This window comes from Callithrix jacchus, chromosome 6, assembly GCF_049354715.1.
Source record: "Callithrix jacchus isolate 240 chromosome 6, calJac240_pri, whole genome shotgun sequence".
Classification (NCBI taxonomy): Eukaryota; Metazoa; Chordata; class Mammalia; order Primates; family Cebidae; genus Callithrix; species Callithrix jacchus.
In genome coordinates, this window is record NC_133507.1 from 160828098 (window position 1) to 160846674 (window position 18577).

Sequence of the window (18577 nt, forward strand, 5' to 3'; positions counted from 1 at the left end):
CCTCCCACAATACTTGGGAATTATGGGAGCCACAATTCAAGAGATTTGGGTGGGGAGATGAGATTTGGGTGGGGGGATGAGATTTGGGTGGGGGGGTGAGATTTGGGTGGGGGGGTGAGATTTGGGTGGGGGGGTGAGATTTGGGTGGGGGGTGAGATTTGGGTGGGGGGGGTGAGATTTGGGTGGGGGGGTGAGATTTGGGTGGGGGCACAGCCCAACCATATGATCCATCGTATGCAGCAAGCTCTGTATCCAAAGTAGCCAGAGGGGCCCGGAGGACAGAGAGAAGCTGGCTGATGAGGAGTCAGCTGAGCTGTGGCACCAGCTGGGGACATGGGATCCCAGCAGGGGTGGTCCCTGTGGCTGGCTCCAGGATAGCATCAGGACCAGCACCACTGGGGTGAGCGCTCGGGCAGCCTGTAGCACGGCCCTTGGGACTTGGTCCTGCAGACCAAGGCAAGGAGCGCCTCCTCCACATCCCTTTCATTCCTATAAGAAAGGGAAAGTCACGCCACCCCCATTTCCAAATGAGAGAATGCTGGAGATTTGTTTTCTGCAGAAGGGTATAAAGTGAACAGGAAATATTATTTCAGAGAACTCGAAAGAGGTGATTATTTATGAAGTTATTACCTACCATCTGGTTTCCCACGCTGGTTTATGTGGGTAATGACTTTTATAATTACCTGTGTTTAGAAATACCTTCACGCCAAGAAGTAAATATGCCTCCTATGAGAATAGCAATGGTCTTGCCTCTTCCCTCATCAGTGGGCTTTTCTTTGGCCAAGGCCTGAGATTACTTTTGGCTTCTCAGGAGCAACGTGGGACAGAGAAGGCTCAGGGCTGGGGTTCAGTGGCCAGAGGGATTCAAAGCCAGTTTCTATGCTGGGCTCCTGAAGTGTCCTCAGTACCGTACTTTGTGGGTACTGACCAGGGCCACCATGGGAGAGACCAGGGCAGATCCCACCAGGGTGCACAGAATTCCCTCTACTCTGCACCTGTGGTCCAGTGGGTCCATGGCCCCGCCCCGGAGCCAGTTCTCACCATGACTGCCAGGGAGCTCCAGGTTCAGGGGCAGGCTTTGGTCCCTGCCTGGTTCCCCACGGCCCTCTCCCTGCCCGCTCCGACCTCCTCCCCGTGTCCAGGGTGGTCTGGTCTGGAACCTCAGCTGACTGTCATCTATAGTGACAGCCCCTGTGTGAATGGGTCTGAAATGTAGGCAGGAAAGGATGCAGATGTGAGACAAAAGAAACAAAAGCAGGTTCAGTTTAAAGGTCTGTTCTTTATTCTGGGATGTTGTCTGTCTTACTTCTGCTGTTGAAATGTTCTTTATAAATGGATAGGACTTCTGATTTAAAAATGGTCATTTCCTTCCCTCCCCTGAAAACCTGTGTTGGTTTTCCAAATTTGCACTGCGTGTGCGTGGATGGTGGGAGGAAGCTTTGGGCTCACGACAGGGCCACACCTGGGCCCACAGGCCCACCGTGAACTCCCCAGCTTCAGCCACAGCAACCCACACACCCAGGGCGGTGAACAGACATAGGGGTGAGGCGGGAACCTGGAGCCAGTTCTAAGCTGCAGTGCTTCATGGTGGGCTTCATGTGAGATGCTGATGTGCTTGGTAGAATCCAAGGCAGGCCAGGATTGAGGACTTCACAGGGAGCCAGAGGGCTTGGTGACTTTGAAGTCGAGCCGACCTCTAGGGTGGAGTCAGTGAAGGCTGAAAGGAGGGACCCGGGACAGCAGAGGTGGGTTGGGAGGGAGGAGCTGGGCGTGTTTACAGGTGTGGTGCTGGTGCTTGTAGCTCAGCAGTTGTTTGGTGACAACTGAGTGAGGCCAGGGCAGCAGGTTTCTGCAGGTGCCCACGCTGGAGGTGCCGCCCGGCCATGGGCAGGCCCTGTGGCCCAGCCGTGGGGAGCCCATGTGGCTGGGCGGGTCCCTTGGCTTCCCTGCGTCTGCATACCTTCCTCCATGAAGTGGGGCTCCTGGCAGTGGCAGCGGCAGCCTCCTGGGGGTCTCCCTGCTCATGTCTGAGTGCCTGGCCCATGGTACACACATGCATACGCACACACGTGTGCATGCCCACCCATGGGAGCACGGGTGCACGTGTGCAAAGGGACCGCTGCTTTGTCTGGAGCAAATTCTCTCAAATCTAAAGGAAGATCAGGATCTTCAAAGCTGAGGCAGCAGGAGCAGGGGGAGCCTCAGGCCGTCGGGCCGCTGGGCACTGGGCCCACCGCTCTCCTCTTTCTCTTGCTGGTCCCCTCCCATGCATATATAGCTGCTCCAAATAAATATAATATATGCTACAGATGCATCATCTAGATAAGTGAACACATATTTCAGGTTTGAGCCTCTGACCCTGTTTGGTATTCTTCCGTGTCTCCCACTACAGGGGAAGTCATCTACCCGAATGTCAGGAAATGCTTCCTGTTCTTAGTTGAAATCTGTATTTTCTAAGAGCAGTTTGTGCACGACTCAGCCAGGAGTGTGTGCCTTTGGCACAAGTTTCTCAGCTTGTCCTTTGGCCATGATGCCCAGTTATGAACTGATAACATGTGTTTTCTCCTGTCCAGGGCTCCAGCTTTTGACCTGGCCAAGGCTGGCTGGCTTCTTCAGCCCTCCACGGTGAAATCAGCACCAGTCAGCTCCAGAGCGCCCAGTGGGCTGGACACAGCAGCATTAGGGCTGCAGGCAGGCAATGCCCAGCACAGGCTGAATGCAGGGATATGGCACCTGCCTCTGTCTTGCAACCCCGGCTGTGAAATGCCAGGGCTTAGCAAGACCTGAGAGGCAGAGAAGCGGCTGGCTGGGAGTCAAGGCTGCCTTCCTTTGTATCGCAGGATTACATGCAGTCAGACTCACAATGGGGGCATCTATGGAGCGCTTGCTGTGTGCCAGGCATTTTGTAAAGCATGTTAAGCATCTCTACACCAGTGCACCTCAGGGCAGTCATGTGGAGCAGAGGCTGTTTTTACTCAGCTTTAGAGAAGAGCCCGGTTGAGTGGCCCACACGCTGTCACGGGGTGGGGAGCACTTCATCTCATCGCAGACTTCTCTGCCCCAAGAGCCTGGGCTCCGGCAGCATCCATGTGTGTGGGAGTCATATTTATAAATACATAAGCACTTCTCAGCTCAATCCACGCCACAGCTTCTCCTCCACAGCACGCTGAGCGAGGGCGCAGTCCTGCTCACTCTCTGGGGTCACAGAGGAAAGGATTCTGTTCTCAGCCAGGGTTTCGTGGCTGCTGATTCTGAGGAAAGCCCAGCAAATAAAGAACACATCCCGTGATTCATAAAAAAAGCCAGTGGTTAAGTCAATGCACACCACACCCAGAAATCCGCATGTCTGTAAGAGGGGCGCTGTCCTTCTGCCACCCCTTCCCCTTTCCACTTCACTTTTGAAGTCACAGCACAGTCATGGCTACACCAGGGTCGGCTCGGCCAGGAGTGCAGGCCAGGAGGATCCACGCACTCTCTGGTTCGTCTGCTTGTCCCCCCTGGCCATTTGCACCTCTGTCCACACTCCCATCACCCATTGATAAAGGATTGGTCAGACAAACCCTTTCTGAGACTCTATTGTGAGACAGGCATTTCTGGTTCTGAAGGTCCGGGATGCCCCAGCCTCAGCCCCTCCCCATGAGGGACTCGCTGTTTCCTGCAGAACTTGGACAAACACACAAATAACCCCAATATAATGAGATAAGAACACAGATGGCTCAGAGTTAGGTTTAGGGTTAGGCATAATTAAGGAAGCAGATGGGGAAATTCAAGTTAAAATTCAGTAAAATTTTAATTAAAAGATTATGTATTTTTACCCTAAGATCTTTTAAAGATGAGCTCAAATTTCAGGTCCCTGCCTCCCCCTCTTTGTCCCCAGCCAGCACACAGCTCTGAATTCAATCTTCTCTGAGCTGTGTGGACGTCCTCCATGCTGGGGTCTGTGGTCCAGCTGCCCACATCCCACTCGCACCCTGGAGAGCTTGACCCTGTCACTCTGTCCCTTGCCACTGGCGCCAGCTGTACAGATACCGCCCACATACTTTGCCCTAAGAGGATGGGAAAACAGAAGGCAGGACACGGAGGAGAAAGGAGAGCAGCTGGAAAGACAAGTGTGACTTGGGCTTGCTCTGGCCTGGTAGAAGGGAGAGGTGGCCTCTGGCCCTGGCTGGTCCCATGCCTGTGTCTAGGTGCTGGGCATCACCCCTCCCGAATGTGCTGAGGCATCTCTCCCTGCCACTGTTTCTGGTGATCTGCTCCAAGCCAGAGCCTGCAGCTCTCTTTGCCTGGAGGGGCTGAGCAAGGGGCTGTATACCTAGGTCCCTGAAATCCATGGCCTCCTAGGTCCCTGAAATCCGTGGCCTCTGGGTTGTCTCTGCTGCTCTGAGACACACCGAACTGATAAGAGCAAAAGATGGGGGCAGGGAGAGGCCCTGTGCTGTCCTGCCCCAGGCAGTGCTTCTCCGTGCCCAGCTTCCTGGGGGTGTTCGTCACACTGCCCCTTTCAAGTTTGTTTGCCATGGCTGTGGCTCCCGCTCCAGCAGGGAACGAATCTGTCTGCAGAATATTCACTTCCCTCTGTGTCTGTCCTTGTATTTGGGCAAACTGTGCTCTTCAAAGCTCTCCTTTCCAAGTCTTCTCTGACCCTTCATCAGCCAGACTCCAGTGGGCTGGCCCTACCATCTTACTGGTCCATCTGTCCTCAAAATGCGTAGGATCCTAGAAAAACATGCAAAAGGACATATTGTCATCCACTGATAGATTACTTGATCAATTGATCCATCCATCCATCCATCCATCCACCCATCCATCCATTCATCCATTCACTCCTCCATCCATCCACCCATCCACCCATCCATCCATCCATGCATCCATCCATGCATCTATCCAGCCATCAATCCATTCATACATCCACTTATCCAGCCATCAACCCATTCATACATCCACTTATCCATCCATCCATCCATCCACGCATCCATCCATTCATCTACCCATCCATTCATCCATCCACTCATCCATCCATTCCATCCAGCCAGCCAGCCATCAATCCATTCATCCATCCACTCATCCATCCATCCATTCATCCACCCATCAATCCATCCATCCACCCATCAATCCATTCATCCATCCACTCATCCATCCATCCACCCATCCACCCATCCATCCATCCATGCATCCATCTATGCATCCATCCAGCCATCAATCCATTCATCCATCCACTCATCCATCCATCCATCCACCCATCCATCCAGCCATCAATCCATTCATATATCCACTCATCCATCCAACCACCCACCCATCCATCCATCCATCCACTCATCCATCCATTCATCTACCCATCCATTCATCCATCCACCCATCCATCCATTCATCCATCCATCCATCCATCCATCCATCCATCCATCCATCCAGCCATCAATCCATTCATCCATCCACTCATCCATCCATCCATGCATTCATCCACCCATCCATCCATCCATCCACCCATCAATCCATTCATCCATCCACTCATCTATCCACCCACCCATCCACCCATGCATCCATCCATGCATCCATCCAGCCATCAATCCATTCATCCATCCACTCATCCATCCATCCATCCAGCCATCAATCCATTCATACATCCACTTATCCATCCATCCACCCATCCATCCATTCATCCATCCACTCATCCATCCATTCATCCACCCATCCATTCATCCATTCATCCACCCATCCACCCATGCATCCATCCATGCATCCATCCAGCCATCAATCCATTCATCCATCCACTCATCCATCCATCCATCCATCCATCCATCCAGCCAGCCAGCCAGCCAGCCATCAATCCATTCATCCATCCACTCATCCATCCATCCATCCAGCCATCAATCCATTCATACATCCACTTATCCATCCATCCACCCATCCATCCATTCATCCATCCACTCATCCATCCATTCATCCACCCATCCATTCATCCATTCATCCACCCATCCATTGATCCATCCACCCATCCATCCATCCATCCACCCATCAATCCATTCATCCATCCACCCACTCCATCCCTCTAGCCATTCACCAAAACTTCCTTCAGCAAAGAATGGATCTATTCTCTCAAAAAAGTAGTAGGGTGGTCAAGCTCAAACTATCTCTCCACTTCCTTAAACAAGATGTGGGATATTTAAAGATCAAGGACGACATGTGAAACAGTATCTGCTTTTATTGGGCATCTTTCATGGGTCTCCATTATACTGAAACTCGATCTTTTTTTTTCACAAATTGCCCACAATTTTCTTGCAAAATTAATGGCTTAGGATTTTTTTGAGATGATAACACTGAGTTAGGGAGGTTCTGGAAGACTTGCTCAGGGGGTGGCCCAGCTAATGAGTGGTGTGGTTGAAATGGAAACTGGGTTGGCTTTCCAGGGCTCCACTGCCCTCTGGAGAAGAAATCTCCGTCAGAGCCCACCTTGAAAAATGTATCTGAAAAGGGTTAACCAATGCTGTAAAGGTGGCGCTGCTCTTGTCTCCGCTTCTCAGTGCTAGTGATTACGTAGTGATCCTGAGGGCTGGGCGGGCAGGTGGGGGCGGGGTGTGGGCTGAGAATGCCCTTGACCTAAGGCTACTTCCTGGTGGGCACACAGGCTTCCAGGAAGCCCCTTAGGTGAGGTTTGTGAGACCCTCTCTTGGAGGAGCCATGTCTCCACCAAGCGCAGGAGGAATCCTTGTTGGAAGTGAGTGATGGTCGTTTTAACTGGGTGATCTGTGTTAGTCATCTACTGCTGTGTAATAAACACAGTTCCACATTTGTTGAAGCAGCACACATTCGCGATGGTTTCTGAGGGCCAGCGATCCAGGCACAGCTCAGCTGTGTCCTCTGCCCTGGGGTCTCACAAAGCTTCCTTCAAGGTATTGGCCCAGGCTGGGAATCTCGTCTCAAAGCTCACCTGGGGAAGGATCCACTTCCACATTTCCGTGGTTATTGGAAGAATCCAGTTCCTTGTCAATTGCTGGCCTGGGGCCTGCGTTCCTTGTTGGCATTTGTGATGTCAGCTTTGTAACAGTGAAATTTAACGTAAGTTGTAGGTAGTTACAATGGCAGGTATCAAATGCTGTGGCAAGATTTACCGTCTGAAGAACTTCCTGAAAGCTGGTGGCTGAAGAAGGGTTGGAACCTTTATAGAGCAAGAGGGGAGCCTGGTGATGGGGAGGGCATTTGGGAGGGGACTTTGGGGCTGGTGCTGGGAGTCTGGAGCCCTTTCCCCGTCCCTTACCACAAGCCAAGTGAGTAGGGGGCTTTAGCAGGCGTGTGGCCTTTCAACAGGGGGTCTGAGCGCTGCCCCTGAGGAACCTAAGGCTGATTGAAAGCCATACTGGAGGGAGGGGCAGATCTGGTGCTGGGTGGGTGTGGCTGCGTGGGCGGCTTTGGTGGGTGCAGTGTGCCTCGCACCCGTGGACCACGTGTGTGTGAGAGCGGTGGCACAGCGAACTCTAGGGCCTTCTGAGAAGCCACATGGTGGGCAAACATCCCCAACAGCAAGAAGCTGGAGGTACTATGGGAGCGTAAGGGTCTGGGGACAGAGCCTTGTGGAATAGAGATGCCGAAGAACCCGGCTCTGGCACCTGCCTGTCCCAGACGCCGGCTGCATCTGTCTTTTGGCTGCGGTCACAAATGAACACGACCTAGGTGGCTTGAAATAACAGGAGTGTGCTCTCAGCACCCAGGCTTCCACAGCTCTGGAGGCCACAAGCCCAAAACCAAGGTGCCAGCAGGACTGTGCTCCCCACAGAGCTCAGGAGCCTTCCTGCCTCTTCCTGCTCCCAGGGGCTGCAGGTGCTCCACGGCCTGGAGGGGCATCCATCCGCCGTCCCTGCTTTCGTCTCCTCCTCTGTCTCCTATGGAGACACCTGTCCTTGTTTTAAGCTCTCTTGGGTGAGCCTGGCTGGTTTCATATTGGTATCCTTCATGATATCTTCATTATAATTCCCCCCAATTAAGATCACACTCATAGCGTCTGGGTATGAGGGCTGGACATTTCATTTTGGGGGGTGCAATTCATCTCATGTCACCAACTCACAAGGAAGTCACTGGGAGATTTTCCTGCCACTCCCCGGCTTCTCCTTCTCCAACCTAGGGGCCAGAAACCCAAGGCTGTGTGTGGGGCAGACGAATCGGGAGGCAGGTGAGGAGAGCTGCTCAGCCCAGCCCAGCAGCCCTGATGAGGCCGTCTCAACTTCACGGGGCGCTTTAGTATTGAGTACCTGAATATTCGTTTTATTTCACTGTACTTCTAAACATCCCTCCCACCTGAAATAATTTTCTTGGCTAATCTCACTTGTTTATTTTTTTTTTGGACAACATTCAGAATTATTTTGTTAAGTTTTCTCTTAAATGTGACCGAAATTTGTATTGAAACAGCATCAAACATCTACATTAATTCCGGGGGAATAGATGTGTTCTCCACACCGAGGCTTTCTTCACAGGAACAAAGAATAAATCTCTGTTTATGCAAATGTTCTTTCACTGCCTCGGCGAAGTCCGCAAGTCGTAACAGGCTCTGCACGCTTCCTGCTAGGTTTGGTCCTGAATGTTTGATGCTTTTCATTCATAGAATTAGTTTTAATTGTTGTAAGTAATAATAGCTTATACAAAGGAACGCTCGTGGCTTCTGTTTTTAGTTTCTCGGTGTGTTAGTCTGTTTTCATGCTCCTATTAAAGAATACCTGGGGCTGGGGCATTCATAAAGGAAAGAGTTTTAATTGGCTCACAGTTCTGCAGGAAGCAGAATGGCTTAAGCTCAGCTTCTGGGAGGCCTCATGAAACTTACAATTGTAGTGGAAGGTAGACAGGGGGTGAGGTGTCTCCAGCGGCCAGAGTGGGAGGAAGAGAGAGAGGGAGGAGCCACTACCCACTTTCAAACAGCCAGATCCCACAGCAGCTCACCCACTCACTATCACGAGAACAGCACTAGGGGATGGTGCAAACCCATTCATTAGAACCAGGCCCCACCTCCAACACTGGGGACTATAATTCCACATGAGATTTGGCGGGGGCGCAGACCCAAACAGTGTCAGTTATCATGTTTATTGGTTTTGAGACATGCTCAACGCACTGTCTGGGTTTTCAGGCTGACAGCAGTGTCACCTGGTTCTTCTAGATGTGACCCTGGACTTGCTTCTGGGAGACCCTGCGCTGTAACGGGGGAGGGTAGCACTCCTTAGTAAATAATGATTGTTGGCGTTGGCATGCTGTGTAGCCGTTACAGTGGGTATTAGAGGGAAATCCATAGGTACCTGGTTGGGATAACCTCCTGTTGGTCCTTTTACTGGGTGACTTCTCCATTCTCAGCTTTTAAACCTTGATTGCCCTTTGGGTAGACTTGCTGATGCCTCTAAAAAGGCTTCCGGAGTAGGGTTCCCGGTTGTATACCTAAAATCGCGCTGTCTGGGCCCTCCCATGCCTTGGAAGGTGGTGCTGAAGAGCTCTTCCACCACGGACTTTTCCTCCCTGCTCCCAGCAGCGAGGGCACCGCTGGCTTTTTGAAATTCAGCAATCCCGTGCTCACCTTCACCTCGTCCCTCCTCACCTCCGCTGGTTTCTTTTTGTTGATTACTTCTGTCCTGGTAGCTTCTCTTTAAAAACCCTCTGGTTCTTCTCATCCTGAGGAAATCTAGCCTGTCGTGGCATTTGTACGGGGGACGCAGGCTGGCTGCCTTTCTGTTCATTGCCTGTTTTTCTGCCTCGCCCAGGCCCGTCACAGTGTTTGTCCTGGGGACGCTCCTTTCCGTTCATTACCCGTCCTCCCGCCTCTGCGAGTGACACCACGGTTTCTCATCGCTCTCATTTGGAACCAAGTTACTCTTTCAGAGATGGTTACAACTCCACGTCTTTCCTCTTTTTCGGTACAGACGTACCTGAACCTTTCTAGCAGGAGTGGCATGAATCCAGTGACGTCAGTTTTCCGTGTGGCACAGGCTTCCCCAGCTTAAAAAGTATTTCCTTGGGGCTGTGGGAAGGGGAGCTAACCGCCTATGCTTACCATGCCATTTACATGAAAGCCACCAAAGGGAAGGTCTGTTCGGTTTTTGCTTTTCTAATAAATGATCCTTTAGAATGTTTTTATGTTTATAGAAACGTTGTACAGAAGCACAGAGTCCCTGTATTATCCCACCCCCCAACCCACCACCCCTCACACAGTTTCCCTCATTGTTCTCTTGCGTTCATGTGGTGTATTCGTCATAATTGATGAAGCCATGTGGACACCGTATCATTAACTACAGTCCGTGGTCTACTTTAGGGCTCATGCTTTATGTGGTATAGATTGATGGCTTTTGGCAAACGTACGATGTCGTGTACCCACCATGACAACATTGTATGGATGCGTTCCTCCATCCTAATGTCCTGGGCTCCACCTACTCATCCCTTTTGCCTTGCCCTGAACCCATGGCAACTGCTGATCTCTTTATTCTTTCTCTAGTTTGTTTTTAAGATGGGAGGGAATGGATTGCATACATAGGATAAGGGGAAACAGCCAAAAAAGAAGAGAAGCTGGAGATTTCAGGAGGGAAAGTGTGCCTGATGGGGCAAGTTTCCTGGGAAGGCAGGAGAAGGTGGGCATGACGCAGCGCAGTGGTGGCTTTGTCCTGGAGACGGGCAGGCTCAGGGAAGTGCATAGACTGGGAGGTGCCCGCTGGTCCTGTTATTTCACGCGAGTGCTACAGTCAACTTCGGGCAGTGTGGGGCTGGTGAAAATGTCTGAGGGGAAGGAGGAGCAGCCGGAAGGGGACAGAATCAGTACATAGGTTCCTGGCTGGGCGGCAAGGAGCACTGGCTGAGGCTGGAAACTGGTTTGTATGCAGTAGCCCCTAAAATTCGGGGCTGGGCTGGGGAGGCAAGACAAGAAGCGGAAGTTCACAGAGGCCGGTGGTGGACAGGAGCACGAGGTCTGTGCAGGGCTGCAGAGTGAGAAAGGTCTGCCTGGAGCACAGCTTCTGTTTCCAAGATGTCCAATGCCACCTCTTGTTTCATGAGCCCTGAACAGACCGGGACAGCACAACAGTCAGGTGGTGCCTCTGCTTTGCAGGAAGCGAGATTGGTCTCCATCTCTCTTAGTCTGGGGAGCTGGGCTGGAGATCTTTTCTTGAGACAGTTTCTCTCGTGTTGCCCAGGCTGGAGTGCAATGGTGCAATCTTGGCTCACTGCAACCTCTGCCTCCCAGGTTCAAGTGATTCTCCTCCCTCAGCCTCCTGAGTAGCTGGGATGACAGGCATGGGCCACCACACCCGGCTAATTTTGTATTTTTAGTAGAGACAGTGTTTCTCCGTGTTGGCCAGGCTGGTCTCAAACTCCCGACCTCAATTCATCTGCTCGCCTCAGCTTCCCAAAGTGCTGGGATTACAGGTATGAGCTACCGCACCTGGCCGGGCTGGAGATCTTAAGGAATCAGAACAAATGTGAGCGACTCCTCTTTAAACATTTGCACCCTTGAAATACAGGCCCAGAACAAACATTTCTTTGCAAAACAGCTCTTTTCAAATAATTCTTTGAATTCTTTTTGTCTTGGGGGGAGTGATTAACATTTTGTGTTTTCATAAAAGCCATATTCCATCAGAGTTATTCTGCAGCAGTCTTTCAGAGACACGGCTATTTTTTAAAAAGCATTTGGCACTCTGAAGTGTTACATGTGGCTTAGTGAAAACAGCAATATGCAGAGATTCAAAAGATGTCACTCCGTGTTAGGGACAAAACGTGATCAGCTTTAATTATTCTCCAACACAAACACTGACTTCAATGTGGGGCTGTGGGAAGCAGGGGCCATCTTTGGAGGAGAGTCGTTCTTTGTACACGGCCTTCAGGACTTGAACGCTAAGTGACTTCTGAACTGCTCGACAACAGAAAGAGGGAATCAAACCCTCTCCTGGGCACGTGCTTCAGTGAAAACAGCTGCTCAGAGCAAGCCCATGGATCAGGCAGCCACCCTTGACTGCAGCCTTGCATCTGTCAGAACAGACCAGCGGCAGGGACATGTCTGCTTCCTCCACAGACAGGAGGCTTGGCGGCCACACTGGCCCTCTCTCCAGCCCCCTTGATGAAGCCCTCACACATTCGTGATCTTGTTGATTTCTTGCAACGGTCCTTGCAGAGAATTAGTATGACCACCACCCTAAAGATGAGTAAACAGAGGTTCCCAGAGATGAGTAAAGGGGAGGAGGCAGGAGCTGAACTGTGGTTGTTCTCTCGTCAGAGACGGCGTATGTGAGACACGCTGGGCTCCTGCAGCAACCATAGAGAAACCAGGATCATGCTCACTGCTTGGTCCAGGGGGCAGCCAAAACAATGGAAACCATTCCAGTGATGGGTTAAGATTGCTCACAGATGCATCAGTGGGCCAGGCAGCCAGCTCATAATGTTCTTGTTAAAAACCTATGTGAGGAATAAGTTTCTCTCCCCCTAGGAAAAGGCTCATGGTTCTTTGATCACAGTAAAAAAATTGACCAGAATCATTTAAATCCATTCCAAGTTGATTGACAGCTTTCTGCCAATATGCATGCTTTCAAATTCCAGCCAACCAGTGACAGCCCCACCCTCTGAAAGCCTGTCAATCAAGGACAGCCCTGCCCTTCTGAAAATTAGCCAGTGTCAGCCCTTCTCTTCAAAAAGCCAGCCAATCAGTTGTGGTCCCACTCTTCTGAAAGCCAGCCAATCAGTGACTGCCCTGCCCTTCTGAAAGCCAATCAGTGACTGCCCTGCCCTTCTGAAAGCCAATCAGTGACTGCCCTGCCCTTTTGGAAGCCAGCCTATCAAAATAGCCTCACTTTGGTACCTGGGCTGCCACCATGGAAGTGGACTAGGCTTACCCGCTCTAAGACTGGCTCTTCCCTGGGGTGGAGGCTGCCAGTCTCTCTGGCTTAGGGGGTTTATTGCTGACTCTAAGGGGGGCTTCTGCCTGGGCAGACCTGTTCCATGCTGAGGAGTCATTGCAAGAAGCCTCCACCTGGGACGTGAAGCAGGGGCTTGGCGGGGCCAGGTGTCCCTGCGTGTGATGGGACTGACCTCAGGGTGGGGCCTCTGAGCTGTGGCCAGAAGGAGGAGAGTCCACAGGGCTAGAGGACAGAGAGGAGAGCTCCTGTCTGTGGGAACACCTGTCACGGCTCCCCTCCTTGAATGTTGAAGGAGCTCAGTGCGTCTGGCCCTGCGCCTGCCTCCTGATGGCCAAGGGCAGAGCTCTTCCCCCGCCCGCGTGGTCTCTCCCAGGCAGCGGCGAAAGCACCCAGTGGAAGGCGGTGGGTCTCTGTCTGAACACCCTGCTTTATGAGGACACCCATCAGGTCAGGTCTACTATCTTCAAGTCTGGCTGAAGAACAAAGGCCAGGTGGTCAGGGATACCCCACAAGAGGCTGTACCCATCCAGACTGCCCGACTGCACACCCGTTCTGCCGTGATAGTCTGCAAACAGTCTCCCCTCATCCTCAGTTTCCACACAGTTACTTTCTGCACCTCCAAAGGGCCAGTGCCCCTGAGAGGGTGGTCCAGTGACCAGGCGAGCACAGCAGCTGCAGGGAGAAGGGGCGGGGCCTGAGCCTTCACTGCCATTGTCCTGTAGCCCCTATGAAGCATTTCTGATGGGTACTGAGACTTAGTGGGAGTGAGGTCTTGGAAGCAGCTGACCCGTCCTGTGGCATCCCAACAGAATTCCCGTGGAGGTGCTGCACCCTTAAGCTCTTGGATGCCCCCGGATGGGCCTCTGCATGGAAGACCTTGACGTGATCCGCCATATCCCCTTGCTCTTATCTTGACCACAGGCTGGTGACATCCTCGTGTCATTGACCTGGAGCCCTTCCCCGTCCTCAGCTGCTTCCCCCGAGCCCTGTTCCAGGGGATACCATCACCTGCCCTTCTACATCCCAAACCTGCAGGGACCATTCATCCAGGCAGTGAATTCCGAGTCTTCCCCACAACCGTCCAGTGCCGGGCTGGAGCGCCGGTGCCTTCTGTGAGACCTGTGAGGCTGGCGAGCACACACACCTGTGCTCTGTGAAATGGAGGAGGAAAGTGAGGTCCTGAGAGGATCCAGGAGCCTCCAAAGGCTCTGAGCCGAAAGGTGTCAGAGCCTGGGCTGAGACCAGCCCCTCAGACTTGGCCACATCCAGTTTTCCCAGATCATAGTTCCACATGTGACGTAAATGTAAACAATTGGAGGACTTCCAGGAGCCGTGGCCACAGAGGCCGGGACGCGGTCACTTGGCTCCTGATGAGCGGGCCACACAAATGAAAATTTAAAGGGCAGCCTACATGATTTCACTAAATGGTGATGATCAATGCATTGAAGGTGACGTTGAGCTCTGCATGTGTTTGTGGAGTATCTGCGATGCGTGTGGCCCGTACTGGGTTCCACAGACAATCTGGGCAAGGCTGCAAAGGGAGGTGGAGCCAGGGTTGAGGAAGACGAACGCCGAGTGGGACCCGTGCCTTGCTCATGTTCATGCCGGAGGACGCTGTACCTGTCACAAAGGGAAACCTGAGCTACACCGAGGGGGGATGTCGTGGGGGCTCTGAGGTGGGACCCCTGTGGTTGGACCCAGGAGACCTTTAGGGAAAGTCAGGAAAGCAGGGGCAGGCCCTGCCCACCACACAGCAGTGGTGTGGGTGCCATGGCCCTTGAGCCACCTGGTCTGGCCTGTTTGCGTGGGAGCACGGGAGGACATAAAGAGCCTCAATTTTGTGGGAATGATGCAGGTAGACCCAGGGCTGTCTCCTCGTCCCCTTGCCCCCTTGCATCTCCAGCTGGGTGAGCTGCTAACTGGCATGCAAGGGAGTGGCTCCAGGCCTCTGACATCCCCTGGACACGTCTGAGGTGTCCCGGTTCCTGGGTTTACGTGGAAGGATCTTGAGCCTCTATTTGCGTAGAGGACTTGGAGCTTAGAAGAATGGCGACTGGTGTGGTGCTCTGTTGGTCTTTGTTCCCACAGCTCCGATGTTATTCTTTGGAATTCAGTGGGAGTCAGCACAAATCCAAGGGGGCCAAGTGGTGGTCTGGTCCAGGGCCACCTGGCTCCACCTGCGCCGCACTTGGGGCAGATTCTACAGCAAAGTTTCCCGGAGAAAGCCTGGCTTTTCAGTGTTCTGGTGACCCTGACTGAGCCTCCTTCATTGGGTGAAGGTGAGGGCATCTCAGCTTTCCCGTCGGTGGCCCAAGGATGCTGGGGTTGGGACATGCAGGTTCTGTTCCAGCTGTGAAATGCTCCTTCTCCACATCTGTGGCCACACGACACTCTGGGATAGCAGGAGCAGCTCAGAGCACGCTGCAGGTTTGGAGCCAAGATCTGGATGAAGAAGCGTGGCTTGGACCCGCATTTCACAGAAGGCATGAGCCAGGTGAGGCCAGATCTCTCCAAGTGTTAGGGGTAGGTGGCAGGGGGTAAGATGAGAGGAGGGACCAGGGTGCCGTGCTGGTCTCCAGGGTCCTGTGGGCTGGTGACCTCCTGCTTCTCTCTTCTCTTCTTCCGGGCTTCCTCCTTTGATTGGCTGCAGTGGGTTTCTGCCTGCCAGCCCCGGTAGTGGTTCTGGGGTTTCTGCCTGCCAGCCCCGGTAGTGGTTCTGGGGTTTCTGCCTGCCAGCCCCGGTAGTGGTTCTGGCTACAGCCACATGGAGCTGCGGGAGAAGGACCCAGGCTGAACACCAGCCAGCACACTGGCCTTCTCAGCTTGATCTTAGTAGGTCAGAAAATGTTCCCCTTCTCACCCTCAGCCTTTCATGAGGTGCTGAAAACCTGATGCCCTAATGTGGTGGATTGCAATTATTCTAAATTAGGCAGAAAAGCACATTTCAGAGAGTTTTTCCCCATCTGTCTAACTTGAGAGATCTGCTGTTTGTAATGAGTCATTTCTTCAGCACAGACTCCTGGCCAAGAGGAATTTTCTCATTTCATCCTGCTTTTCCGTTGTGTCGAGGCTCGAAGCCTCCTGCTCCTCTCCCAGGCCCAGAGCTTTGGCCTTGAGGATGGAGTAAGTGACCTCAAAGCCACGGGCTCATGAGCAAGACCCACCAGACACCTGCCACGTCTCCATGGAACTCTGCCCAAGGAACTCATCTGGGGCTCTGGTTCTATGCGATGCCTGAGGACAGGGGAAGTCCTGAGATGGGGCAGTCAGGGCAACACAGGGGAGGAGGAGATGGCTGAGGTTGAGGCAGATGCAGGAGATGCTGGCACCTCTGCTCCCAGTTCCCACCCTCAAGTGACACACCAGCTTTTACTAATGACCACAGAGCCACGCTTCAGGCACTGCTTACATGTGACAGACCTTGTTGTACCCAAAGGGAAACTTGGCAAGGTCCCTGCTGTCCTCTCTTCATTCTGGGGGGTGTGGACTGAGCCACCTGCCCCCGTCACTCTGCTGGATGTGGGGGGCGTGAGGCCTGGCCTCCGGGACCCCCAGACTCCATCGTCTCCACTGTCAGTGGGGGCTACTTTCAGCCTGCGGCTCAGGAGGTGGTTTGAGGTTGACTCTGAGCACGGACCTGGAGTGGGGGAGGCGCAGAGGGCCCAGCTCGGTGGACGTTTGCTGATAGTGTCTCGAAATCCCCCGTAAGGTCCACTCAGATTTGCCTTGAAGTCACGTTCAAACACCGTTAAGGTGGAATTCACAGAACACAGAGTGAACCGTTTTGCACCGTCTATTTCAGCAGGATTTAGTTCACTCCCGTGTTGTGCAACTGTCATCTCCACTGAGCTCAGAAACACTTTTGTCACCCCCCGAGAAAGCCCCGTGCCCATTAATCTGACTGGAAGTCACTTAACTTCCCTCTTCAACCTTCAGGCACAGGAAATGAAGAAATTCGCCAGTGGTGGCCAAGGGTGAGGGTGGGTCCTCGGGGGCTCCCAGGAGGCTTCGGAGCCTGGAGCCTCTTCCCAGCTTGGAGAGGTGCCCGGGGGGCTTACGGCACCACCGACCACTTGGTCTTATGCAGAAAGAGTGCACGGACGGTGCTGCAGGGTGACTTGGAGTGGACGTAGGCTCTCCCTTCCTCTCTTCTGCTGGTGGCTGTGTGACCTTGAGCGAGTTACCCAACTTCATTAAGAAGGAACTTCTAATAATACTTCCCTGCAGGGCTGAGGTGGGGCCCACGCGGGCACCTCGGGGGAGAAGGACCTGCAGGCTCTCAGGACCTCGCCCTCTCCACGTTCCTTGAATGGCTCTGAGTCTGGTTTGGAGGCGGGCAAAGAAGGCAGATAAAGAGGGAGTTCTGGGTTGGATTCTGTCTGTGTTTGGTGCCTCCTCCGGTGAGCTGAGGACAAGAGACAGTGGGAGCAGAGTTCTCCGGGACCTGGGACTGAGGCTGCTCCTCCAACAAGGGGGGCGACAGAAGAGTGTTTTAACAGCGGGAGGGTTGAGGAAGGGAGGGTAGGAGGGACAGCTGGAGAGAGAGAGAGGGCCAGCTCACGGTGTGTGGTGTTAGAACAGACCCAGGACGCACAGACCACACCCCGGAGAGGCTTCAGGCCTGCCCACAGCCACACCGCCGGACGGCCGGGCCACTAGAACCTCTGATGCCACTCCGCCTCCTGTCCACACGGGCCTGTGTCTTGGAATTCTTTCACGGAGGAGGAGATTCCCATAGGATGTAAGAGCCTCCAGATTTTAAGGATTTTCTGCGTCTCAAAAACTTAGGCTCCTTGCTGGGCACAGTGAGGCTCTGCAAGCCCTCAGAGGACGTGGCAAAGCTGACTCACCCCAGAAATGTAGGATCCACGTGCAGCGTTGGCCTGGGTGGTGCCACTTCCTCACCAGACCCTATTTAGGAATGTCTCCTGACAGCCTCCAAACGGCGCCAACATGCAACATCTGAGGGGTTATTGCTCAAAGCCACATTTCCCACGTGGTCAAGACTCCGCGAGCCTCGAACACAATGAATCCACGCGAGTGGGCTTGCGCTTGGCCGGGTGTGGCGTGCTCACAGGCCGGAAGCACAGCTCAGACGACGTCCACACACGCCCAGGTGCACACGCCACAGGTGACGCCGGCTCATTCTCAGGAGGTGGCTGTCTATGCTCCGCTTTAAATATTTACCCCCTGACTGTACAGGCGACAGGGGCATGAGTCTGGTACTCGATAAAGGGGGACTTCCTTAAAAGCACACCTGCTATCTTTGATGTTTTAAAACAAAGCTTCTATTGTTGAAAAGTGATTGCGTATGGAAAACCCCCTTCCGGGTGGTCACAGAGAGGCTAACTCTCTGGACACAGCGGCAAACAGGGAGACGGCCTCTGAGCAGTCCGGCAGCAGCCGGGAACTCCAGCGTGCAGCCTGAGGGCAGTGCTGACCAGCTGCGCAAGGAAGGGCAAACCTTCCACCTTAACAGCTCTGTTCTCCTGTCTTTGTTCTTTCCTCCCTGGGACCCTCCGATTCTGTCCTTGTGTCTCAAGATGGCCTCAGGGGAAGCCACTCGAGAGCATGGCCTCGGTGTTACCAGAGGCCACCTGCACGGAAGACAGAGCCCTCGGGGGGCCCAGGCCAGTGGTGTGCCACTGAGAGTTCAGCAACCAGCTCTCCAGAGGAAAAGGGCCTGGTTCTCACCGCGTGCCGGTTTCTGTAGTGCA